Here is a 27,359-nt window from a genome sequence, read left to right as displayed (position 1 = left end):
AAAAATATTTCTCCAAGCTAGCTTTCGCTTCGTAACTGAGTTGCTTGAAATTTGTCCACTGTGATCTTTGGATTATTTCTGCCTTTTATTCCTTTTTGTCTCCCCCCCCCCCCATTGTGGCAATAGACTAAATTCTCGATACCATTCTGATTTTAAATGACCATTTAATTTCTTCCATTCTTCTGGCATCCGTCATTCTTACTTCCGCTAATAAAGATTTTTAAAAATAAAATACCTTTGTCTGAGATGTCCTGGCCCTCTTCATCTTCCTAAAGTCCTAAATGCTTCTTCAGATAAAGCAGGGCACCTTCACTGTGCACTCCTTGGCACCTGCTGAAAACATTCTTGTTTAGACAGGGCTACCCAGATGTTTAGAAAGTGGAGGTCATTTTAATCTGTTTTAGTCTTTCAATGTTTGTATGTTTTGTTGTGAATTTTTCATGATTTTCTTGTTTTGTCTTTTGGTGACCTGCTTTGAGGGGTGTTTTTTTTTTTTTTTTTACGATCAAGCGGTGTATAATTTTTTTAAAAAATTATTTTTAAAGACACAAGGGCTGAAAATTGTATGGAAGCCTTATTCTCTACACATGAATAGCTTTAGCACTTGTGTAAGAGAGTTGGTTGTGGCCACACCTTTCTATAAACACCAAAATGCCTATTTTAAGGTTATGCCTCACCACAGAAAACATGTTCTGAGGCAGAGACGCCAGCTTGGGCCCAAGCTTGGGGGGGATGGACCAGCATCGTGTCACTCGCACGACATCATGTGCACATCTGTGATGTCACATGAGCGATGGAGCCTGCCACTGATGCTGCACCACATTTGGCTCGGCCTCCTCAGCCCCCCTCAGTTTTGGGGGGCTGCTAAACAATATTGAAGGTGCTGAAGACACCTCAGCCCTAAGGAGTTGGCACCTATGTTCTGAGTCCCCACTGAGGTAAATTACGGTTAAATGGAAACCCTGAATGAGGGATTCTAAAATAGACACATTCACATATGAAAGGAAAGGGCTTTGAATGCAAATTCTCTCCCTATGGTACAGAACGTGGATGGGGCCCTCCAGATGTTGTTGGATTCCAGTTCCCATTATCCCCCATAGCCAGCATACCCAATAGAGATGAAGGGAGCTATAGACTGGAACATCTGGAAGACCATAAGTTCCTGACTCTTGCTTTAGAAGTGTGTCAGGGAGTCTCAGTCAAATCTACCTCACAGATTTGATGTGACTATGGAGGGGCGTGACCATGTACCCCGATTTGAACTCCTTGGAGGAAAGGGAGGACGTTACTGTGATAATAAATAAAATAAAATAAATATACAGGCCCCTTTTCATTTAATGTCTTCACACTTAAAGAAAAGAAAAGGGAAAAAAGCTGAAGAAGTATTAGACTGCTGACCTATGAGATGTTTTAATACCCATTAATATTTCATCATTGTTATGCTGAAGAAATACTGAGGGAAAAGATTATTTTTTTTTAGCAATAAAAAAAGCTCACCATATTCTTATCATTCTGCCTGTGGGCATAATGCTCTAGCAAAAATCTTTCATGGGAGAGATAATTACAAGACAACGGTAGAGAAATTTGTGTTATAGCGTACATGAATGCTCTGGTGTGTTGGCCTGTCTGCTCCTGGCAGCACTGGGGTTGACTTGGTTTTCACAATTACATTTCCTTCTGGGGAACAGGAAGAGGAGGTGGTGTTCTGTTAAAGTTGCTCATATTTTACACCCCTGAACAAGGGGAATTGAGAACGCTTGAGAAGCTTTCAAACTCAGATGCTCCCCCACCTCTCTCTGTTCACACAAATATTATACACACATAGCTGTGTGTGTGGCTCAAAGTACTTTAGATACTTCCACAATAGACAGAAAATTGAAATTTGGTACACGTGCAATTCTGCTGCAAATTTTACCTCATAAATATTGTCCATCTCAGCTGGACGTGTCACAGGAAATGGAGGCGCTGGATATTGTCCTGCACATATTTTAACAATATTAAGACTGGAGGAGGACAAGAATGTTTTCTGTGTCAGCAAAGATAATTGATTTATTGGTAAATTATCTCTTATATTCAAAGCATTACCTGTCCATGTCATTAAGCAAGTGTCTATACCTGCAAAATTCCTCAGGGGTGCATACTTCCCTCTGACTTCTCAATGAAAACCCTGGTTCTTGCTTTGTTCATCTCACCCACCTTAACTATCACATTCTCCTCCTCTCTGGCCTTCTGTTGTCATTGTAGCCCTTGGCCAGTATATATTTATTTCAGGAAATCAGGGACAAAGAACCTTTGGTCTCCAGGTTTGACTACCAGGTTTGACTGTTTGGTGGGGTCATTGTTTTTGTTTGTTACTATGGCATTCATTTCTGTGCTTTTTATATTGTAAACCGCACTGTGATCCTCAGAAATTTAATAAAAGCTTGCATGTGATTTCGCGATTTTTTGGTTGAGGAAAGAAAGGCATTGCCTTAGCATCGAATTTTGAAGTCCAAATTATTCTCCCCATTTTCAGGGGCTCACAACTCCTGAGAACTTACCCTGATTTGTGTCACACCACAAATGTGCATGGTGCATTACAGGGTCCAACTACATGAGATGCAGGGAATGCTGTAGGGCGATAGGTCTCCTGAGTGAGAAGCGCTTTCACTCTCTGCCCCACCCTGGTTCAGTTTTACAGTGCTGCCAAGTTGCATGCCTTGCGCAGGACTGCAAAAGTGGACCAGGCCCTATTGCTCCCAGGTTTTCCCAGCAATGCCCAATGTCCATGAAAATGTCAGAACTGCCTCTCAATAATTGCACCCTAGTTTACTGTACACTCAACAAACATTGAGCGCTTAGCATGGTACCCACTTCAGGTTGGCTTCCAGGGCGAGAGTTTGGTTTATCCATTCTTAAGGCTGGCTCTGTGGAGGAGATTTATAAGGCTTTTGAAGACTCCCTTTTTCAAATTTCATTGCAGGGACTGTTTTGCTTCACCTTGTTGCTGAGATCTTCCTTAAGGTGTGGAATGGAAAGGATGGCAATGGAGAGAGAAAAAAGCAAAGAGGAGACAAGATCAGAGTGGAATGGAGGGCATGGATGTCAGGGTTCCTGCAGCTGAATTACTGGTGGGGAATCTACCCATAAGAGTAAGGGAAAGGAATGGAGTCTGTGCATGTGTGTGTGTAGCACTACAGCTAATTTGAACATCAACAAATCAGTCAAATGATTTTTGGCTAATGTTTAACATCGTTTCTTACTTGGGAAATGCCTAAGCTCCTAGCAGGCATTTATTTTAGATCTGTTGATCAACCCAGAAAATCTGGAAAACACAGATGTTTTATATGTGGAGTACGTGTCTGTGTCACTGTGTAGTAAGTAGACGACTCTTCAGCATCACCACCATTAAGGGAAAAAGTCCCCACCCTTTCATTCTATTCAAAAGGCAGGCCTGTGAGGACTAGAAAAAAGAGGATACTGTCTCTTTATGAATACTAATAAGGAAATCAAGGGGGGGGGGGACGAATGGCACTTCAAGTTTCATCTTTCCATTTCCTAGAGGCGCAGACTCTGCGAGTTGTCACCTTGGTGTATTCAGTGCCTCTTGAAGCACTAGACTCCTCCAGAGAGAATGTCAGCCCCAGCCCAGGGCAGTTTTGACAAACAGAGTATATATTGATACATGATAAAGTATGCTAGAAATCACCCCAGCGCTAAAGGCTACTATAGTTTTAATATCATCATTTGAATTAACAAGCATTCTGTGGAGAAATAATGAGCTTTCATTATTCAGAACATCATCCTTACCGGGGGAACTCAGAAACCATTAGCTCTTGAGAACTTAATGAAAAGATGATAAAGAATGTTTTTTAGATAAAAGTTTGAATGGGCGCACTTGGTAACTGAAGTAAAATATTAATGTTTCTTTGGATGATGAATTGGCGTTGCGGAGCTCTGGTGTTTCCGAGGGAAAGGTGGTGCACGCAGGTGTTTTTGGACTGTCTCACACCTGCATGGGAACCCCAGCAGAAGCGGCTGAAGGCTTGTCAGTAACTTGTCAGTGAAAGCTGCATGTGAAGCTTAGAAATCTCCGGGATAGATGCCCTGGAAAGACATGCTGCATATTCAGTAATGCATCTAATTATTCATACTAGTAGCGGTTCTGGGGGTGGGGTGGGGAATGGCGATAGTGGGCCTTCAGGGTGTGAAAAATTACACAAGCCACATTCTGAACAAACAGTTTACTTCAGTTTAACATTACTTGATACCTGTATTGGTCTGTACCCACCGTAAAGCTCAGTTCGTAATAGTGCAGCCCCTAAGCAACTATTCCTTGGTTCCCCTCTCCATATCACCTCAGTCCCTCACAAATTGTATTGTTCTAATGACTGAATTGACAGGGAGAGAAAGGACATAAGCACTGCCATAAAAAATAATATAATCACAAATTCAAGGGGACCTATAGGGGCCTAACCTATAGAGGAGAGGTTGTTGTTGTTGTTGTTGTTGTTGTTTTAAAAGCATATACCACTGCATAGCCCCAGTAATGCATACATTAGGTCCGGGAGAGGAGTTAAATCAAATAACGGGGGCAACTTCTGCATTGCTAAAAAGAGAGAGGGCAAAAGTGGACACGGATCAGCACAATTCTAGAAATAATCTATATGATTTAAATTGAAATACAACACATCGCTCCACAGTAGAGTGAGACTGTGGAAAAAACTCAGCGTAGCACTAAGCAGATCGCTCTGTCAGTGCAAACATTTCTGCTTGCCTGATGGAACAATCTGCCCTTTCCTCCCCCTGAGTGCTGTCCTGGGTGTTCTCCTGACCACCCTCCTCCGTGTCAGTTTGGGGGGGCAAGGGGGAAGAAAGGCGGGGGAAACCCTGCTGCACTAGCAAAAGCCCTTGCATGGCTTTCCACTGGTGGAGCTTGGTAGTTGAACCTCCTTGTAGCTTGTCTGCTCTCCATGTGTTGGTGGGCAACATCAAGACACCTGCTTTTCCTTCTTAAGAGTCTTCCTCTTAAAACTGGACAGACTGAGTAGCCCTTTGAACAGATGATTGTCCTTTGTGAAGGAGTTCACATGGCCATCGTATGGGCATGATGAAATGCAGAAACTAGTTCCAGAAAGTAGTGAACTGGAGATAATAATGACAGGCTTGCAGAACAGGCACAGTATTTTGGATCCTGAAGTTTCGCTCAGAAATGATGGATCCTGAAGTTTCACTCAGAAAGCATTGAAATATTTGGCTGGGTTGGTGTACTTTTGGAAATTCTCTATGGGTGGCTAGCGACGTTTCTGCAATAAAAAACACACACACCTAAAACGTCATGCAATAAAGGTAGGAAAAATATATATAAAAGTCTGGATGTTATTGGGTGTGAAGCTCTTAAAGGACTACTGTTCGCAAGGGGTATAAAAGATCACTGGATTTGAATGTATGCAACCCACTAAGATGTATTAGTCTTGCTGTTGGCTTCCTTTAACCATTACAATTTGCTTTTTTCAGTTGTTTAATTCCTGATACTTATAAGCACAGAGGGATTGCAAGCCGTTTCCACCTGTGGACAATTGGAGCAGGCAGTTTGTCCCAGGGAGAGAACCCAGAGGGGTTGCGTGCACTCCAAACCCCCCTTCCCGCCTGACGCTTTCCACTTTGCTGTGGAAGATTTATTACATTTATTTTCAGTGGCAAACTTGAAAGTGGGCAGGTGAAAGGCGGGGGGAGGGGAGAGAAGGAGGAATAAACTACCACAATAAACAGTCTAAAGACAACAGTGTTTGCATATAGCAGATGCATTTAGGTAAATGCGGTTACCTCGAGAGGTGTTATCTTCTGGGGAGCCTTATCATAATTTTGTTTTAAACTCAAACAGCTGTTGTTTAACTACCACAGACCACAATTTATCTACAGCTTGAGGCCATAAAGGTAGCTTTATTACACACATTGCTTTTCCCTCCTCCTCCAATTTGGTTTAATTTCAGTATGTCAGACATCAAAATGCTATATACAATTTGCATATTACAGAGATGTCGTGCCTCAGACTCCCATACCCGGCTAAATGGGAGAGTTGATTCACAACAGGCCTGCTCTCTCGTTTGATGAATATGGAAGCTCTTCTGCCAAGTGCACTGTATGCTCAGTGTACTCTGTATGGCGCTACCATTGGGGTTTGTCTGGTGGCTGCAGCTGGTGCAGAATGCAGTGGCCAAGTTGCTTGATAGGTGTCAGAGACTGGACAGAGGACAAATGGTGGAGACCGCCTCCCCATCCTGACCCTTCCAGGGAGGAGGAAGAGGAAGACAGTATAGATTTACAACAAGGGTTTGAGGAAGGTTGCAACTCAGAGGCAGATGAGAGGAAAAGCTAGGAAATCATGGGAGAGCCAGAACAACACCCAGCTGACATGTTGTCATTAGAAAGCCTTCCAGACCCTCCATCTCCCAGAACTTGGAGAGCCTTAAAAGTAGGAGAGCAAAGAGCTCAAAGACAGAGGGCATGTAGCAGCGCCCATAGAGGAAACGATGAGAATGACGAATGAGGAAGTGGGAGAGATGGGCTGGGTGGAGATTCACTTAGGAATGCCATTATTCAAGAGGCTGGCTTCTATAGCCTCTCTCTGTAAAGATTGAAATAAAAAAGGATGGTAAGAAACTTTCCTTGTCATTATACTTTCCTGGGCAACCAGCTGGGAGCCGCTGACAGCATCCTGACAATAAGGGCAAACTACCACCAGCATAGAACACCTTGCTTACAGGATTTCAAGGGGCTGCCAATCTGCTACTATCACTGCAGATGGTGACAGCAGTCACGAAATTAAAAGACGCCTGCTCCTTGGGAGAAAGGCAATGGCAAACCTAGACAGCATCTTAAAAAGCAGAGACATCACCTTGCCAACAAAGGTCCGTATAGTTAGAGCCATGGTTTTCCCAGTAGTGATGTATGGAAGTGAGAGCTGGACCATAAAGAAGGCTGATTGCTGAAGAATTGATGCTTTTGAATTATGGTGCTGGAGGAGACTCCTGAGAGTCCCATGGACTGAAAGAAGATCAAACCTATCCATTCTTAAGGAAATCAACTCTGGGTGCTCACTGGAAGGACAGATCGTGAAGCTGAGCCTCCAATACTTTGGTCACCTTATGAGAAGAGAAGACTCCCTGGAAAAGACCCTGATGTTGGGAAAGATGGAGGGCACAAGGAGAAGGGGACGCCAGAGGACGAGATGGTTGGACAGTGTTCTCGAAGCTACAAACATGAGTCTGACCAAACTGTGGGAGGCAGTGGAAGACAGGAATGCCTGGCGTGCTCTGGTCCATGGGGTCACGAAGAGTCGGACACGACTAAACGACTAAACAACAACAATCTGCTACTTGGCCAAGTTCAAGACATTGACACAAACAGCCCTATACAGGTTACCTGAGAGACCACCTTATCCCTTGCACACCCTGTAGATTGCTGCGGTCTGCCTGAGAGTGTCTCTTGCAAGTTTCAAAGACTCCAGAAGCTCGGAGAAGGGCTTTTGGTATGGCTGCCCTGGTTTTGTGGAATAGCGCTCCTGTGGAGATATGACAGGTGCCCCCCTATCTGCACATTCTGGAAACAATTGTTGTCATCTTTGTTCCAACAGGCTTTCACAGCTGGATAAATGGGTCTTTGCCACGAGTGTATATTTTGTATGTTTTTAGTTTTGTTTTAAATAAACCTGCTTTTTCTTCTTTTTCTCTTGCACATTGCCTTGAGATGATTGTATAGAAGGTGATTAATAAATTAGTATTTATTAATATAACTTCAGTTCTTCAGAGAACAAGAAGTGTTGGTTTTTCCTAGAGATATACAGATGAATCAGAGCTCCTGCAGCCAGTTCTTTGGAACAGATCCCTGGAGCATATATATATATATATACACATACACACACACACACATACACACACACACACACACACACACACACACACACACAGTGGTGCCTCAGGTTAAGTACTTAATTCGTTCCGGAGGTCCGTTCTTAACCTGAAGCACCACTTTAGCTAATGGGGCCTCCTGCTGCCGCCGTGCCACCGGAGCATGATTTCTGTTCTCATCCTGAAGCAAAGTTCTTAACCCGAGGTACTATTTTTGGGTTAGTGGAGTCTGTAACCTGAAGCATCTGTAACCTGAAGCGTATGTAACCCGAGGTACCACTGTGTGTACACACACACACACACACACACACACATATATGGAGTGGGAACTGGATACACCCCCACTCACTGCACACGGACTAGCATCATAGATACTATATAAGTGGTCCTTAGTTTCACTGGAATAAGTGGGCATAACAGGATGAAGGATTTCAGTTTAGAAAGAAATTGATGTGCATTCCCCCCCCCCAAAAAAAAAGTGAGAGAAAAGAATGGCACTGATTCTTAATGTGGAACTATTTGTTTAAGGTATAACTCATCACATTTGCTCACCTGCTTCATTCAGCTTGAAGTGGGAATTCTAAGACTGTTTATATTTCGGTGTCGCAGGAACAAGACCCCTTTGTTGCACTGTTATCTTAAGGGTGGACTACATGAACCTGTTGGCACTAATCAAAAGGAATCATACCATAACTCAATTACTAATTGACCTTTCCAACTCCAACATCCATCACGTAACACGAGACAGCCGGCTTGAGCTGCTCTGCGAGAGCATGTAACAAACTGCCCAGCGAGAGGAAGCTCACTTTAAAAAGAAGAAAATAATGAAACACACCCATCTCCCCAACGTGGCATGCTCAGAGCCATCAACCTAATTTCATCTCTCTGACACTTAGCACTTATAGAAAGGCAGGTGTGGCCAGACAAGACAGGAGGAAATTAGTGCAAGGTTTTCTTTACATGAACAGGCTAGCCCCGCGGTGACGACTTTCCGACTTGCCTGTTTGAATATGGTACCTGCCCTACGGCTGGTTCATTTGAACACAAAGGACTATATCACATATGGTCCCTGCAGTCCTCCCTTAACTGGCCCTTTGGACTCTGCCCAGGTCATAAAGCCACCCTAGACCACATTTCTCGCTGACCCTGCTCCACTCTCTTGACTGCTTTGGGACATTCTTGTCATGGACTGGTTGGATGCAGAGGAATGATGGGAGGAACCATCTGGGGGAACCATCAAGGGAAGAAGGCTCAGAGCCTGGAGATGGGGCAATGATGAGTCAGAGAGAGAAGAGGAAGAAGACTGGGAGGAGAAGGTGTTGGAAGCTGAAGAAGGCTTAGTGAGCTGGGAGAATCCGTGGCAGAGAGATGTCTAGAATCGGAGGCAGAAGCTGAAGCAGGGAAGGAAGGAGGCCAGGAGAAAGAGAGAAGTCCAGCTGGTGAAGAGGCATGGGTGTCTCCCCCTCCTTCTGTGACACACTCCCCTTCCCCAGTCTCCCAAAACCAGAGGGAGGCTGAAACAGACAGAGCAGTGGCGGGCTTCATGCAGGCACAGTCTCTGATTGCTTGGAAAAAGCCCTGTAAGTAAACTTGACAAATGAAAGTGGATTGACTAACCACTTACCCCTCAGGCTCAGTGTTACACTTCTGTAAAATAGGAATATTAACCAATTGCCTTTGAACTAGCCTTTCTGCATCTCTTTTGGGTGGTTTTGGAGTTTTGTGCTATGTAGGAACTCAGAGGCAGATTTGCACTTTTATATACAATCTGTTCCAGGCTGATGGGGTGCAGGACTTAAATTGGATCCCACCCAAGCCACCATCTGGTTCCTCCCCTACTGGTGGAGCTCAGAGTGAAAACAAAGTAGATCCCGTAAGCCTGAAGTCAGAGGCCTGAGGCTGGGTCTTTTTCAAAGGCGTTTGCAGGCTGGGCTGTGGAGTTGGTTTGGCTCAGGAAGGCTGAGGAGTTTATTGAGCCATTCCGAGCTGCTGAATCTGGAATGTTGGTGGTGATGGAGAGAAATCATTAGTATTTTACCTTATTTAATATGGAAATCATGTCAAAGGTAAATGTCAGGAGGCTACAAAATTACCCTCCTTATCTCCCATACATTTATCAGTTGATAAATGAAAAGACAGTGCTGCCAAAATAACTGTGAATGAATAATTTATAAAATGACTGATGCTTCGTGTATATTGTTTCAGGCAGGAAACAGTAGGACATCAATAATCAAAAGGAGCCGGATTAATTTAGCAGAATTCTGCAGCTAATATTTTTATCTAAATGCTACAGTCGTGGACCTCCATCGTCAGGAAATCCCTCCCTTGGCCACTTGCTGCCAGATTCAAAGCCCACACAAGTCAATGGGAGGCTTTGCATTTGCTACAGTTGGTTTTATTGCAGACCCTTTGACAAGGCTTGAGCTTTTCTTTGTGCATTTCTGATGTCCATATTTGTACACTGAGTACAGGTACGTGCAGCGGCGCCGGGGGCAAGCCTGTTCCTTAACCTCGTGTTATCCTTTACACTGGCTTCAGTGTGTTCCCACCACTGGTTTTTGAAATCACACACACACACGAAATGTTAGCCACAATCCAAAAGTGTCCTGCAGTTACTTGTGAAATACTACAGTTTGATGCGTCTCCCGCAAGTCAGCTTCAGTCTGACTTGAGAACTGTAGCCTTGTGTGCATTTGAAAGCTGATCTTTCTTTCTGGAGTGATGGTGATCCTACGCGTCTGATGTCAGTGTGCAGAAGAAGCCCCTTCCCCTCATCACCCACCACTACATGCCAGAAAAAAATGTTTGCCCCTTAAAATAAAATGGGGGGGGGCCTCCGTGACAGAATTCAGGACACATTATGCTTTAAAAAAGGCACAGTGAGGGGAAGCAGTGTGCGGCTATGTGCGCAAGCATGAGAGAGACAGACCAATGGCAAGATCAGGAGAGAAATGAAGGTTAACAGGTACAGTTTACATCTGCCTGGACTGAGGTCTTGGGGGAATGAAAGTTAATTTCATTTGACTGTCAAAGGAGGGGTTAAAATGCTAAGAAGGAATTTTAAACTACTTCAACTCTGTGATGTGCTCACTGAGGCCACATCAGGACCTGTGGACCAATTTTAAATAGCCATGGTTCCTCACCCCCCTGATTCCTGGGAAATGTAGTTTACCCTCCACAGAGCTACAATTCCCAGCACCCTTAACAAACTACCCTTCCCACAATTCCATGTGTGCACACTTTAATTGTATGGGATATGTGCAGCTCCCATCGTCCCTCATCTCTGGCCAGACCTCTCCTAACCTATCACAGCATAAGAAAAGAGCTCAGTGAGTTGATGCTCTAAAATCTCCCCAAGATTCTGAAAAGGGAAATAAATAACAGGAACAGCTGAGCATTATCTAATACCACCTCTCTTTCTTTCAGTATAAATAACTCCCCTTCTTCCTCTTCAGACCCAGGATAAATCTCAGGTTCAGAGTGACGCCTCCAGTCAAATCTTCCTTTCCCCCTCCAGTCTTCCACATGCACTCTTTTTGCTTATGACCCATCACCATGCCTGTTTTTCTTTTCCGAAGACGTGAATTCATAAGTAGAGCACACAATGGATTTACTGATGAGTTCCACTGTTCTTTGTTGCTGAACTAAGCATTTCCAAATTAACACTCCAAAATCCCAGTTACAGAACGCCATCCCTATTTCTTTCAAGAATCTACATTTAGGTATATAAATTTTTTTTGGGGGGGGAAGGGATGGAGAAATAATAATAATAAAAATCTTATAAGGAATATTCACGCTTCTTTGATGTCAATGAGTCAGTCTTTATTTATTTACTTTTTTAAAATTTCTCTTCAAAATCTTGTAGTCAAATAATTTAGACATTCCTTACATTGACTTCCATTGTATACAAACAAAACAAAAATGGAAATCAAGAGAGAGCTCTGTAAATACATTTAATCTGTCAAGCAGCTCAAAATCCAGTACTGGGAAAATAAAGTAGGGAGACTACTCTTGTTCTTCAGATAAAATGCTAAGCAGGAGAGACAGTCCCCCTCGGTTTTCTTCCCACATCTTTCTCTGGTGTTTCTCTCCACCCCGTTTCTCCCCCTCCCCCTTATTGATATTGCTGTGCTTTTTGATCTCTGCAGTTTCTTTGTTTTGGCTTCCCAGGTACCAAGGGAGAATGGCTAGCAGTGAGTTCTCTTTCAGCTTTTCCTGCTCTGAAAGCCCCTCTGGCTTAGCCAGCTGGATCGCACTGAATTAGTCAAGTACTTCATTATCTCCCTTCTCTGCACATTTTGCTCCAGGTAACAAAATGCCCAAACAAGAGAGCCAGTGCCTTCTGCCACACTGTCTGCGAAGTTACATTGTTGTGGCCAATTCTGCATTATCAGCCTCGTGCTCTGGGAGGGCATCACTTTCCATCCCTCGCCTGCAGTCCTCCCCGATATCCATTTAGTCACAGCAGTTAGCTAACCATGTAGCTGTTGATAACATAGCACGGGGTGCTGGCAGATCCAGACACACACACCGTCCTGCTCTCCAAGCCCTTAGGATGTCTGGGATTTCTCTTTGCAGCGAAGGGCCTACAGTAGGAACAGGGGCTAGCTGGGAGAGCCAGACCAATTACAGTGTTGGGATAGATGCGGCTGCTATGTGAGAATTGCTCTTGTTAGCAGGCCAGCAGGATGGAAGTTTTGCAGCAGGGCTTTGCGCTTTTTGCTGCAGCGAAGCACCACTAAGCAGTTAACTAGGTCAGGTACAGAGAGCTGCTACTTGAAATCGCCTTCCTGACTAGTAAAGCTTTTGTCCAGCTGGTATTTTTAATTTTTGTTTGAAAAAATTCCCCCTCCTCTCGCTGAATGAACGCCATTGTGTTATGTTTCTCTCCTTCATTTACATTCTTCAAGACTGTAGTTTTTCAGTGGCCACTGCTGCCTCTTGTATTTTTCGAACCACATGTTTCCTCTTGCTCCTTCTTCCCTCTGCTGAATGCCTTTCTTACAGTGACCTTTTAAGTTACGCTACAAACCACCTTCAGGCATTTCTCTCCTGTGATGGGTAAGGTGGATGGCAGCGAAATCCCATGGAAGAGGAGAACAGAACAGATCCACTTCTGTTGACTTCTTTGGTTATCTGGGCTGTGGGGGAAAGAGGCTATCGGTCACATTATCTAGCCTAAAAATATGTGTGAACAGCAATATATTAAAGAAGTAGACACCTAGCAAGAGAGGGTCAGAGCTCAGAAGTAGACTGCATGCTCTGCATGCAGAAGGCCAGGTTCAGTTTCTGCAGATTGCCCAATTAGCACATTGCCAAAAGCAGAGGACAGAGAGATTTGCATAAAATCTGCATAAGCTGATTTATATGGATAGATTCAGAATTAGATAGCTATAATTTAAATAGGAATACAATTTATCTCCCCCATACTGGGGAGGACTGTGACAAAGTGACCTGTACTAGGCCTCCCTCCATGTGCTAATGGGCTAATGTGTGGAGGGCCATTTGTCCGGGATGTTTTAGCTGAGATTCCTGCATCGCAGGAGGTAGGACTTGGGGTCCCTTCCAACTCTACAATTCTATCATTCTAACTGACCATGGATGGGCAAATAACAGGAAGACCCGGCCTGCCCAACTAACTTCCAATTCATAGTAGACCTATTGAAATTAATGGAACTAAATTCGTCATGGTCAGTAATTTCAATGGGTCTGCTCTCAGTAAAGATGAGTTGGACGTAACCCAATGGGTCTACTCTTAGTAAGACAAAGGCTAAATAAACTCCCCAAGTATACAGTATATTTTCTTCAATATACTCTGCCTCCTTTTTTGGAGGTTTCGTCCCCTCACCATCGTTGTTAGACCCAATTGTTCTTTTTTAAAAAAGAACAAACCCTGATCTAATCCACGTGGCTGTATATTTTAATGCAGTAATTAAAAGAGAGAGTACATCTATAGGAGTGATTGGGAAGAAAACCCAGTTAGTGGTCAATGATTACCAGTAGCTAAGACAAAAAGGCTGTTTTGGTAAGTGATAGCTGCACAAAGTCCCCCCCCCCCTTGCCCTTTCCTTATAGCTTGCAAGTTTTAAGCTCCAGCAGAGCTGAGCACGTGCTAAATGCTCGAGAGATCTTTCACCAGATATTCAGGGGCTATTTGATCCCGGATATCAGGTGCCTTCAACCTTACTTCCACTTCCTAGCTTTCTGCAATTGTTTTCGTTAAGTCCCACATCTATCTGTTGCTCCCTGACAAAACTCAAACTCAGTTTCATCAGGCCAAAAGCTGATGAAAAAAGAAGCACCCTTGCATGGCAAAGAATAAAGCATGCCGGGTTTCAGGGTTGTTCGTTCTCAGGGTTGCTTGCATCCTCTGAAGAACAGAAATCCAAATACGCACTTCTTATTTGCCTCGATTAATTTATTCCTTTAACTCATCCACTCTAATTTTGCCAATATAAAAATGCGCCTCTGGTTCTCCACCCCACCCACCACTGACCTGTGAACAGGGCTCACCAAGAAAGCTCCAGAACCTTGTGAGCCTAGTCTAAGGTTACCAGAAGTCCCCATTTCCCAGGAACAGTCCCCGGATTTACAAATCAGTCCCCTGACAAAATCCATCCTCTTCAACTGAAGTTGGAAAGTGTCCCCGGATTCATTGAAAAAAAATCTGGTAACCTTAACCTAGTCCACAAAAGGATATTCACTGCCAGCATATTCAGTGCTTTAACACTTGCTATGCAACCCAGGGCTACATGACTAGGATGGTAGGCTACAGAAGGAGGAAAGGCTTCTAGTTTCCACCACCATTCAGACATTTCAAGCCGTATACATGAAACAAATAAAAAATTGCCAGTATAGCATCCAAAATCTTCCTGAAGATTTTGGCACCATCAAGATTCCCTCTAATAATAATAAATAATAATAAATTTTATTTATATCCTGCCCTCCCCAGCCGAAGCCGGGCTCAGGGTGGCTAACAACAATAAAATAATACAACATTCTAAAATCATTTCATTATAAAATTAATTCAAATCAAATTGATGGCAACCATTGGGCTAGAGTTCTGTGAAGATTGCCAAAGGACTCTAGCGTTTCTACAAGGCATAGGGGGCAAACCTGTGGCCTTCCAGTTGATTATTATTATTAAAATTTGTATACTGCCGTTCATTCAAAGATCCCAGGGTGATTCACTGTCCATGTTGGCAGTGTTGTTTTTGCCGATTTCCTATTTAAAAAAAGCTCAACTTTTCTGCCCGGATTTGAAATATGGCAACCCTAATAGGGCTGATGGGAGAGTCCAACAGCATCTAGAGTGCCACGGGTTAGCCACCCGTGAAACAGGGGCTGAAATCTCATCCTGCACAACAGACCTCTTCTTCCACCAGCATCTGCCTTCTCATGAAAGTAGAGATGGAGAGAGGGACCTCAGTTCCAGCTTCTCAAGGGCATAGGGAGTAGACGGTGGAAATGGTGTGGGCCATTTCAAAATAATAAACAGACAGTTGTCTAAAAGACTTCAAAGCATTGCCAATCGTCAGACAACATTTCCACATGTTGTCTCATGCTCCCCTTGATTCAGTGTTAGGCTCACAGTTTTAAATAACTTGCAGGTCAGCTGTTTGGCTTTATTCTGTTTTGGGTCTGGAGTAAATCAAAGCATGGCAGCTTGTAAAATGAATGAGTAGCTTCCCATTCTCCCTGCCCCCTGGTGCCATTCATCCTGGAGGTGGTCAGAGGCTGGGTTTCCCACTACGTGTGTGTGTGTGTGTGTGTGTGTGTGTGTGTGTTGTGTACAGACACCTGAGAAAATGGGAACACATCACTGTCTGCCTTTAAGGTAATAACAGAGGCAGTGTGTATTGCTGTGATCACCTCCCCCTATATCCCTCCTTCTGCTGTCTGTAATGCAATGCAATGCAATGCAATGCAATGCAATGCAATGCAATGCAATGCAATGCAATGCAATGCAATGCAATGCAATGCAATGCTCAACTCAGCATACCTTGTCATTAGGGAAATATTTTGGAAGAAGCTCAGTTTTCAAAAAAATGAATGGAGGAAAAAAGGCCATGGGAAAGGCAGCCACCGTAATCATAAGCAACAAGATCCTTCAAGGAGCTGGATGAGGTGGTGGCAGGCAGGAAGGCATTTAGCAAACTCAGTGTAGCTGTTGGGCTTTGTGTGGGAAGTTCACTTGTTCTTGCTGCTGCTGCTGCTGCTGCTGTTGCTCCTCAACGGCAGCCTAGGAAGTTTTATCTTCTGATCAACGATCAACGATGTGCACCAGAAGGCTGGTGGGACAGCCCTGATTTGGCTTTTCCTGAAGCCTGCAAAGTTATGGCAGAAGGGCACAGAGAGAGGAAGGTGATATCAGCAACAGGGAGGTCGCTTGCACAGTTCCAGAGAGGGCCTGCACAGCGCAGGCCTTTCTCTCCTCCTTAACCTCTGTGTTGCAGCCATGGCTGCCTGCTTGCATTAATTACCTCTCACTCCCCAAACACATCCATTCGGAGCTATCTTTAGGGTTCAGAGTGCAGAAACCAACTGACCAGGGATGAAAGCAATTAACAAGTAGGTTATGTGAAATTAAAGAACTCCCTCTTTAACCAGCTGCTCACAATGGGTTTGTTTAATGCCACTTAAAGTTAGTGTAGAGCACATTTGCACAAGAAGAAATCATTCACAGTTCCAATCCATTTCCTTCTTGCATACGTTAATTTTTATTATCTTCCCCAAATTTCTTTCTGGCAGAATAGGTAAAATTCAAGCAAGCTCCAGAAATCACTTTTGAATTTTGTGGCTGTGGTAAATGAATTCAGAGATGAATTGGGAAAGCTGGGCAAGCCACAGGTCTGGGCAGGCTGGGTCTTCCTGTTATATACCTGCAGGGATTGACAAGGCATCTGACCCTCACCTGAATCTCATAGCTCTCCTGACAGGTAATTTGGTCTGCAGCCACAATGTGGAAATAAAGGAGAACTTTGCCCACCAGATACCAGGCACTCTATTATTCAAATTAGGCCCCAGTGTTTTTCTTACAATCCCCTTCTCAATGAATTCATCAATTTTAATCTAGCATGTAAATTCTCAAACCTTTCATATTTGTTAATTCGAGCAACTACTGCTCTCACAAGTCCTGGAGTCTGTACTTTGAATAGTGACACCAGGGACCTAGAAGGTGCAGGGCTTGTCAGTCCAACCCCTGCACAGTCTCATCAGGGCTGACGTTAAGGCAATTGGAGCAATTGTGCCAAATTGAGCCCCGTGGGCTGCTCCTGAGGGGCCCGCCGCACCAGGGCATTCTAGATGGATTTTATCTATATCTATAAGATTTTGCAGACTTTGGCTGTGAACTGCGACCCAACAAAAAAACACAACTAAAGCTGGGCCCCACATCTTCAGATTTGGCCCCACTGGCTAGCCCTGAGTCTCATAGTTGCTGGGCCTGAGTTGCCCTGCCCTTGCATGAAGTCTTGGGTTTGCAATTTTGGGAGAGGGGAGGTTGCCTGCTGGGGAGCGGGCAGGTGGGTGAGGCCCCCTAGATTTAGAGGCCCTAGGCTTCAGCCTACTTAGCCTATACATAAATCTGGCACTGATGGTTCCCTCTACAGCTATTTCTGCCGAATTGTGGATAGTGGCATCTGTAGTGGGGGGCAGGTCTCATTTCTAGGACATAGAGCTCTTCCCCTTCATGGAATTGTAATTTTTATCGCCGAAACAGGGGTAAAGTCAGTGGCCACTTGTCAGTTTGGCTCTGATTCAACCTGTGTTAACCTGAGAAGGCAAAACATGAGATAGGATCATCTGCAGTTCTTTCCCCTCCAGAGGTTTACAAAAGGGGTGGGGAAGCTGTGGTCCTAAAGATATGGTTGGACTCCAACTCCCATCAGTCCCAGTCAGCATGGCCAATGGTCTGGGATGATGGGAGTTGTAGTATGGCACCATCTGGAGGGCCACAGGCAACCTCACTCCTGTTTCAAAGACTGCTTTCTTAGGCACACATGGAAAGCAAATCTCATATATGACAGCGGGACTTACTTCTGAGTAAACAGCCAAACAATCTCTCTGCACACATTTTTAATAGTGTTTTTATAACAATATGAAAGTTATAATTAAGCATACACACATTCAAAAGCCAAATTTAAATATATTAAACTTGACACACCTGATACTTCCAGTTATACATATGGGAACCACGCACTGAAGTATTACATTATTTGTGAAGGCTGATGAAATGCATTCTGGATGAGCTGGCAATGGTAAGATTCTCCATAGGTGCAAGTCAGCATTGGCTCACTGCTGAAAAAGAGCTGCATTTATCCATGCCAGTAAAAGAAGAAGAAGAAAAACACACATTCAAATACCCAGTCCCATAATTCTTGTGCTCCAAATGTCAATTATGAAATTAATCTGGCTGGTGTTCACAAAAGCAGTACTACTAATTGCGGGCTCTGCAGGCAGCAGAAATCTCATAGCCTCAACCATAATGTATTACATAACATTTGCTTACTTAGAATATAATCACCCTATCAATTTCCCTGGAAATTTGTTCTGTGTCATTTCCCCCCACTCGTGTCATCAATACAGACTTGACAGTGCAGCTGTAAACAAAACAACAATATTAATACATATCCATAACTAAGTAGGAAGAAAGCAACAGTGTGGGGTCTTTACAGGGCGATGATTCTGCATGCGTCTTCTCAGATGTAAGCCCTGCTGAATTCAATGGGACTTACTGCCAGGCGAGTGGTGTATCGGAGTGCAACCTTAATGCGCTGCATTTTGAGATTTCAGATACTGTAGCATGCAGCTTTCAAACCATCACATTGTCTCTTTTGACTGCTGTTCCAGACATACTTACCCACCCACCCACCCAGAAACAGAGGCCACGAGAGCTATTCAGACCTTTCCTCCATCTAGCTCAGTCTGTGCCAGCCTTTTCCAACCAGGTGCTCTGCAGACAAATGCGGTTCTATGAAACTCCCTGACAACTACTGTGAAAGTTGCTGTGAAGTACCTCGGCATCATCTTTGAGAGGCCTTGGCTTGGCTCCACGCATAGTTAACGTCTTTCCTGTTAAACACAGAAGAACAGAAGGAAAAGAAACACAGAACGCATTGTCTGTCTTATTATCATTACAAGGAAAACACCCGGCAAGGCAGAGCGACTATGTGTGTGCAGGTGTGTGAGGAGGGGGAATGTTTTTAAGGAGGTATGTATGCTGACACATTGCACCCTCCATGTGGTGTACCTGTTGATGAAGTGGTAGAGCATCTCCTTCTTATGCTAAATTGAAGGTCACAGGTTCAGTTCCTAGCATCTCCAGGTCAGGCTGGGAATATACCTTGTCTGAAATTCTGGGGAGCCACTACCAGAATGGTAGAGGACAATACTGAGCTTGCTGGACCAATGGTCTGACTTGATATAAATCAGCTTCCTGTTATCATGTGTAGTGAGCAGGGCTTCACAACATCGCCTACCGCAGTTGTAATCCCAAGAGCCAGTGTGGTGTAGTGGTTAAGAGCGGTAGACTCGTAATCTGGAGAACCGGGTTCGCGTCTCCGCTCCTCCACATGCAGCTGCTGGGTGACCTTGGGCTAGTCATACTTCTCTGAAGTCTCTCAGCCCCACTCACCTCACAGAGTGTTTGTTGTGGGGGAGGAAGGGAAAGGAGATTGTTAGCCGCTTTGAGAGTCCTTCAGGTAGTGATAAAGCGGGATATCAAATCCAAACTCCTCCTCCTCCTCCTCTTCTTCTTCTTTTCTTTTAGAGGTGAAAGGACAGGCATTTACAAATATGGGATTACATAAAGCGGTCAATGAAGTGGGAGCGGAGGCTAGGCCCGAGCCCAGAAGCAGTTTAGGAATTCCTGCGTTTACAATATCGCTAACGGCTGGTGGATGCTGAGCTTATAACTTGTGCACCTACAGACTTTCCCCTTTGTAGAAAGTGCACCACAGTCTCTGCTGCCCCTCATTCTAAGGAAACAGAACCGTGGGACCCCTGGAATTTTGCACCGCTTGAGATTGGGGTACAATGGAACAGAAGATAGCAAGAAAAAAGTGCGCTGGAGCTCTTTGGGTGGGAGTCATTTGCTTACCTCCAGTCCTAGAAAGGCCTGGTTCTCTCTACTTCTAGGAGGGCTTTTGACCCAGCACAAGTCTCCACTAATGAAAGAAAAAGGCATACACTCCCCCCCAATTTCCCCTTCCTCCTACAGCCCCACCCATGCCACCTTCCATCCTGTCTGGACGGCCGGCCAATTCTCTAGGGCCAATATTTGGGGGTAGGTTCTGGGTCCTGCAGGGGGAACCAGCAGCTAGTGGAGGCACCTGCTGCTTCAAAGTCCTTTCCCTGAGTGCAAAGGCACCAACTGGATTTCATCCCAAGTGTACAAAAAGCTATTTGGAGAGGGAGGAATTGCAATGCACTTTCAACATATAATAATGGGTCACTTTTGTGTGTGTGGTGAAATTCCTTTTTATGTGCTGTTCCCTCTACCCCACAGTTGCTCATGATGTGAGGAGCCAGCTTTTCCCTCCAGCTTTTCCTATTCATATTCCGCCCCCCTCACTTGGCTTCCAAAACCCATTGTACCCCATAGAAAAAAGAACTAAAGCATACACACATGCCAAAAAGTCTCTTTTGGCAGATGAGAGAGGTCGGGGGCTTTTTGTGGAATCCTCTTTACTTCTTCCAGAATAATTTTCTTCTGCAGATTTTTTTTTTTTTGCCTTTGTGTTTAAAAGAAAAGGGAAAAAAGCCGTTGTGTGTTTAGACTGAATGACATCCTTGTTGTACCCCCAGCAATGAAGACGTTTGGCTCACCTTCATGTAATTTATTCCCTTAGATTTGCTGAAGAGAGTTCATTAACTTGGTGTGTTTCTTAAATTTTTATTTTAAGAATACGCTCAGGTCAGACTTCGTCGTATGTCAAGGCTTTGCTTATTTTTATGTATATAAGAAGAGGCTTCTGAAAACCCGTAGCTTCAATGAAATGTATTGCTAAATAGAGGGATCCAGTGCTGTATTAAAAAACAGGAAAGGAATCCCTGAGCAATCTGAACATTTCCTGCTCCTTAATTTGAGACACTCAGAAGGTCGCGAACAGGAAACACAAAAGAAAATGCAAAGTTTATGCTCACAAGGAAAAGCAAACCCTTTTGATTTCCTTTGGGAGAAGTGTGTGGATATGCAGAAGTCAACCAAAGTCTTGCCATTCATGTAAGTTCCCTGTTTCATTCATGTAGGCTCCGTGTCCCTGTGGTGGCTTTGGGGTGAGCAACTGGCTGGCCCCCCAATTTTGAGGGCCCCCTTCAAATCGTGCCTGGCTCCTTTACAGTCACTTGGTCTCAGTCTGCCTTGTCTTTAACTCAGCAGAATTATAGGAAAGCAAGGTCTCCCCCACCTACAAAAACACAAGCAGAGACTTTCCTTCCTTAAGTCAAGCCCACCCACATCGGAAGTACATTAGTTCCTTGCTTGGTAGCTGTGCTTATGAGTTTTACCCTACATATGCCCAGTTCACTCAAGACATTGGGTGACAGCCATTTTGTTTTAGTAAGAGGGGGAAGAATAGATCCACAATTTCATGGGTATCGTTTAACAATGAAATCTCAGCAGAGTGGACAAGATAGGTTCCTTTAACCCAGGGTCAAAACTAGCCTTTATTCCACCTGGGTCAAAGACACAGTTTGGCACCCCCCCCCAAATTTTCACATACACACTGGGAGCCTCATTGGTACCCCTCTGGTGGCTTCAACTGGGGCAAGAAACCCAGCTAGTCCACCTCCCCCATAGCTATGGCTTTGCTTTAACCTTCTCCACCACTTCAACAAGTGAATAAACAGGGAGACGTAGTAAGTTGGGTGGGGTATAAATAATAAAAGTATAATAAATAATAATAATAATAGAATAGGATGTCCCTATTTTCATTGGAGAAATGTTGGAGGGTATGCCATCTGGATCCATCTCAGGCAAAAGTGTTTTCTGTTCATACTGGCCTCATAAGCTTACTGGCTATGGCTAGAATACCACTCCCCCACAAAAAGCAGATTTTTTTGTGACAAGAAAAGTGATGGAAAACTACAGTGGAAAGTGAAGGGTAATGACCGCTTGACACTGACATCGTAGAAGGTCTGTGCAAATTTTGGAAAAACAAATCAGGGTGATTTCTCAATGTACACTTCATCTGGAATTGACCTCCAACTGTATTTCTGAGGCACTGTATCCCCATAAGAGATTATGAGTGACATGCCACTCAGTTTTGCTCTAGAATATTTGCAGACAAATGGGATAATGCACTTATTTTCATACCACATTATAATTTATGAGCCAGTCTGTTTCCTTAATTTTTCCCCCCTGTGAGAGCAGCTTTCTCTAGGATAAACAGGCTCTTGTTTGCTAACAGCCCAGGACTTTAAAACATAATCCTCTATTTGTTATGGTGCTATATTTAAATGAGGGAATATTACAATGCCACACACGGAGGATTACAGCTATGAAGCAGCTGCCCTATTTTTTTTATACTGTTCCATGCAACTCTTTTTAAAAACTCATTTTTCAAAAAATTAATTATGCTAATTTTGAAACCAATCAGTTGGGTTTGATGATACATCTAGCTCTATTTCCTCCAGTACCCTTTGGGTTGGATCTTACATTTGGAACATAACAAGCTGCCTTCGATGGACCTTTGGTGTGACCCAGTATATCTCAGTGTCGCCTACAGTGCTGACTGCGGGAAAAGAGCACCTGTCAATTTCCGTTTCTCTCAGTTTCTCATTTTTCTGACCTTAAGCTCAGTTCTCTACATTTCCACATACGTTTGCAATCCTTTTCTAAAGTCCTTGTGAAAATCCAGCAGCATTTTACAGCACATTTCTCCCAACATTTACATATTTCTGTGTAATTTTGCTGCTCCACAACTTCCTCAGGTGCTTCTGTGTGTTCTTGAATCCAGGCCTGAAGCCAGACTGAAATGTCATCCTGAGCCATGGCAGGCAGCTACACTTCTGGGAGCTGCAGTGGACTCTTACACAATGTAATAATAATAATAATTTATTATTTATACCCCGCCCATCTGACTGGGTTTTCCCAGCCACTCTGGGCAGCTTCCAACTGAATATTAAAAACAATACGGCATGTCAGACATTAAAAACTTCCCTAAACAGGGCTGCCTTCAGTTGTCCTTTAAAAGTAAAATAGTTGTTTATTGCCTTGACATCTGCTGGGAGGGCGTTCCACAGGGCAGGCACCACTACCGAGAAGGCCCTCTGCCTGGTTCCCTGTAACCTCACTTCTCGCAGCGAGGGAACCGCCAGAAGGCCCTCAGCGCTGGACCTCAGTGTCCAGGCTGGATGATGGGGGTGGAGACAATACTTCAGGTATACAGGACCAAGGCCATTTAGGGCTTTAAATGTCAGCACCAACATTTTGAATTGTGCTCGGAAACGTACTGGGAGCCAATGAAGATCTTTCAGAACTGGTGTTATATGGTCTCGGCAGCCACTCCCAGTCACCAGTCTAACTGCCGCATTCTGGATTAATTGCAGTTTCCAAGTCACCTTCAAATGTAGCATCCCTACTGGGTATTGCAGGAACACCAGAATGGTGGCTTCCTAACTTTGTGGATTTGCCCTTTGGTAAATTCAGACCAAAGTAGAGTAAAAAGTAGAGACATCACCTTGCCAACAAAGGTCCGTATAGTAAAAGCTATGGTTTTCCCAGTAGTGATGTATGGAAGTGAGAGCTGGACCATAAAGAAGGCTGATCGTCGAAGAATTGATGCTTTTGAATTATGGTGCTGGAGGAGACTCTTGAGAGTCCCATGGACTGCAAGAAGATCAAACCTATCCATTCTTAAGGAAATCAGCCCTGAGTGCTCACTGGAAGGACAGATCGTGAAGCTGAGGCTCCAATACTTTGGCCACCTCATGAGAAGAGAAGACTCCCTGGAAAAGACCCTGATGTTGGGAAAGATGGAGGGCACAAGGAGAAGGGGACGACAGAGGACGAGATGGTTGGATAGTGTCTTCGAAGCTACAAACATGAGTCTGACTAAACTGTGGGAGGCAGTGGAAGACAGAATTGCCTGGCGTGCTCTGGTCCATGGGGTCACGAAGAGTCGGACACGACTAAACGACTAAACAACAACAACAAAAATTCAGACCAAATTAATTTACCAAATTATGGTGCTGGAGGAGACTCTTGAGAGTCCCATGGACTGCAAGAAGATCAAACCTATCCGTTCTGCAGGAAATCAGCCCTGAGTGCTCACTGGAAGGACAGATCCTGAAGCTGAGACTCCAGTACTTTGGCCACCTCATGAGAAGAGAAGACTCCCTGGAAAAGACCCTGATGTTGGGAAAGATGGAGGGCACAAGGAGAAGGGGACGACAGAGGATGAGATGGTTGGACAGTGTTCTCGAAGCTACCAGCATGAGTTTGACCAAACTGCGGGAGGCAGTGGAAGACAGGAGTGCCTGGCGTGCTCTGGTCCATGGGGTCACGAAGAGTCGGACATGACTAAACGACTAAACAACAACAAATTCAGACCAAGTAAAGCAGGTGGACAGGGAGGTTTCTTCTCAACCACTAGCCTCTCCTGCGATGCCAGACCCACCAAAAGCTGGCCATGGAAGCTGGGGGCTGCCTCTAGCCTTGTCAAGAGCTGATTTATTTTCAAACCTTTTTTCTTTCAGTCCTCTGAAAACGACAACTTTTGAGGTCACTTAGTGGCTTCAAGTTGTTCATCTTGTTGTTGAAAGAAATGGAAAAATTGTGGAGCGCTTCCTCCATTGAGTAATGTTGCTTAGTTAATGGGTGGGTAAGAGGAAAGACTATAAGGGGACTCCCCTGTTAATGTGAACTCTTGCCGTTTTATGGTGGTTGCACCCTGTATAGTTAAGGCTGAAGCAGCTGTACCCATTACATACTCCTATTTCAGGGGTTTATGACTCAGCTGTAAAAATCTCCTCCAGGCTAAAAGGTAACTGACAGGGTGTTACCCTTGGTGTAGTTAAATCAGCAACAAGAACCAAAATGGCAAAAAGAAGACCTCCTGCTCATTTCCGAAAGCTCCCACAGACAATTTAAACCAACCTCATGTTCCATTAGTTGATTACATCTCCTATCTGTAACCTGACCGAGGAGAAGTGATAAATCGTGTATTTCAGAACAGGTTATAGGAAAAGAGGGATTTTTTTAAAGCACAAAACAGTCATTTTGGTTTTACCGACATGCAAGAACACTGAATGTACATTTTACCAGTATCCATTGAAACAACTTGAGTTGGCATATGCTCCTTGTCTCTGATTTGCAATACACATAGACCTCCATACATATTATTGTTCCTTAAGTCTGTATTGCTTACTTGCCCATATAAATTCACAAGCCCCGTTGGCACAGAATTGTGCGTGCAAGCACAAGGGTCTGTGTGCAAGGATGTCATTGCTACTATTCCTAAAACCTTGTTGTGTGCCAAATAATGTGCTGCTTGTTGCACAAAGCCACAACTTTGAGAGTGGATTTTTAAGTGTGGATTTGTTCAAACAGACCAGCTTCCCCCAACCTGGTGGCCTCCCTCCAGTTATTGTTGATGTACAACTCCCATTGTCCCTGACCATTAGCAGTGCTGGAGCTACACATTTTGCTATAAGGAGCAAATGTCTGTGCTGCTGCTGCCCTCTCCCTGATTTATTTATTTATTTATTTATGTGTGTGTGTTTGCATGTATACACACAACGTTGCCAAAAATATTTTTCTTGATTTGCATAACTGATTCATGTACCTAAAGGATAACATTCTTCATTAAGTATTTTTCCACAAGTATACAGGTTTTGTGTTACTGAGGCCACAGTCCTATACTTGCTTCCCTTTTGTAAGTCCGTTTGAACTTCCTGGGTTTACTTCTAAGTAGACATGGATAGGACTCTACTGCACATAAAAGAGAGGGAGGGAAAGACGATATTGGGAAAGGTCAAAATACTCTTGACTTGCTGTCTTTTATTCTAGGTTCCCTTACTCAACACATGGAAATTTTTGGAGAACGGAAGGCAGAAGCAGAAGGTGAAAAAACTAAAATTGCAATTAAAGCTCCAGTCTGGAAATAAATGATAAGCGTTACAGTGCCACAGAAGATTATTCAGGTTCTCAAGCAATTGGGACTGGGGAGGGAGGCAATAGAAACAGGTTTCAAACAACCACCAAGAACAAAAGAGCAAACTTACTGATAAGATCTAAAGAGCAAGGGGTGGGTTATAAAAATAGACACAGAAAAACTTGTGCATTTAAGTGTTTTGAATAATGCAAGATCTCAGAAAGAAATCCTGGCAGAAGTGATCTGTTCAGTCAGGCTAAAGTGTGAGAGCAGCGAAGGAAGGGGAATGAGCTGCAGCTGCTGCTAGGGTCACATGCAACTTGTGATTTTCTGGGCCATCACACCCTCATGAAGTGGTGGAGATGGGGCAGGGCTGGAAGCTCAACCCCTTCCTCAGCCTCGCAGTTGGCAGGGGATCTCATTGGCCAATCCCTGTTGCTCTTGTGTTGCCCACTGCAACTTTGACTCAGTGCAAACCCCTCTTTGAATCAGCATTTCCCACCCTCTCTAAACATGACCCTTTCAATGTGGTGTTGGAGACTGGACAGGACACTTCAGGTGGTCATGTGGATTCCCCCCCCCACAACTGCCCTCTCCACTTCCATTGCCTGCCATGTAACCCCAATGACTTGAGTTGCTGCTACAGCCACCACTGCCTTCCCATCCCCGCTGAGCTCGTAATATCCCACCACCTGCACACTTGGCACCAAGTGGCTGAGCCAAGAACAGCTGACAAATGGTAGGAGCAGGCCTTGCTCAAGTCATTTGATAGAACCACTTCTCTCTCCTAGCACACTTGTGGCAGCAGCAGTGGTGACGGAGGAAGAGAAATAATGATTCCTCCCTCTGCTGCCACTGCTGCCGAGGTAAGTGACAGTCTATGTTTCAAAATGTCACTTAGCCCAGTACCAGCAGTAGCAGCAGAGGGGAGGGCAAAGGGTAGAATATTTCTGCACTCTGGGTGCAGCCCCTCTTTTGAAGCTCTGCTGGATTTTCAAGCCCCCCCATGCCTTGCAAAGCCCACCCCATGGTGATCCTTCCAACCTGCAAACCAGAGACTGAAAGGATCAGCGTCAGGCGACATTGGTTGCTCTGTACCCTCTGTCTTCCTCTCTTGCAAGTGGTCTTCAAGCGGTGACCTGGAAGGGTTTACCACTCAGCTGGTCCAGGCAATTGCAGGGCAGGGAAGCAGGTCTCCTGCCCTTCTTCTCTCCACAGCTGCAGGAGGTATTGCCACTCAGTCTCCCCTCTCTTCCTTCTGGGTAGGGTGCTGTTTGCAACGCTCCCACCCCCACCCAGGGCACATATCCTTGCTCTTGCCTTTCCCTCAGTCCAGGCCTGACCATTAGCTCTGCTTACCAGGGCTAATGTG

General features: G+C 44.5%; 1 long non-coding RNA gene across 1 annotated transcript; it reads left to right on the top strand.

The window, feature by feature from the left end:
* The first annotated feature begins 862 nt into the window (after positions 1-862).
* Positions 863-26,118, top strand: LOC310767277. The gene is made up of 3 exons (XR_014550832.1): positions 863-938; positions 2,963-3,110; positions 25,903-26,118. It is a non-coding gene; the product is annotated as an uncharacterized lncRNA (long non-coding RNA).
* The last annotated feature ends 1,241 nt before the right edge of the window (positions 26,119-27,359 follow it).

This window comes from Podarcis filfolensis (genome assembly GCF_964270895.1).
Source record: "Podarcis filfolensis genome assembly, chromosome: 7".
Classification (NCBI taxonomy): domain Eukaryota; kingdom Metazoa; phylum Chordata; class Lepidosauria; order Squamata; family Lacertidae; genus Podarcis; species Podarcis filfolensis.
This window is presented reverse-complemented; position numbering and strand designations above follow the sequence as displayed.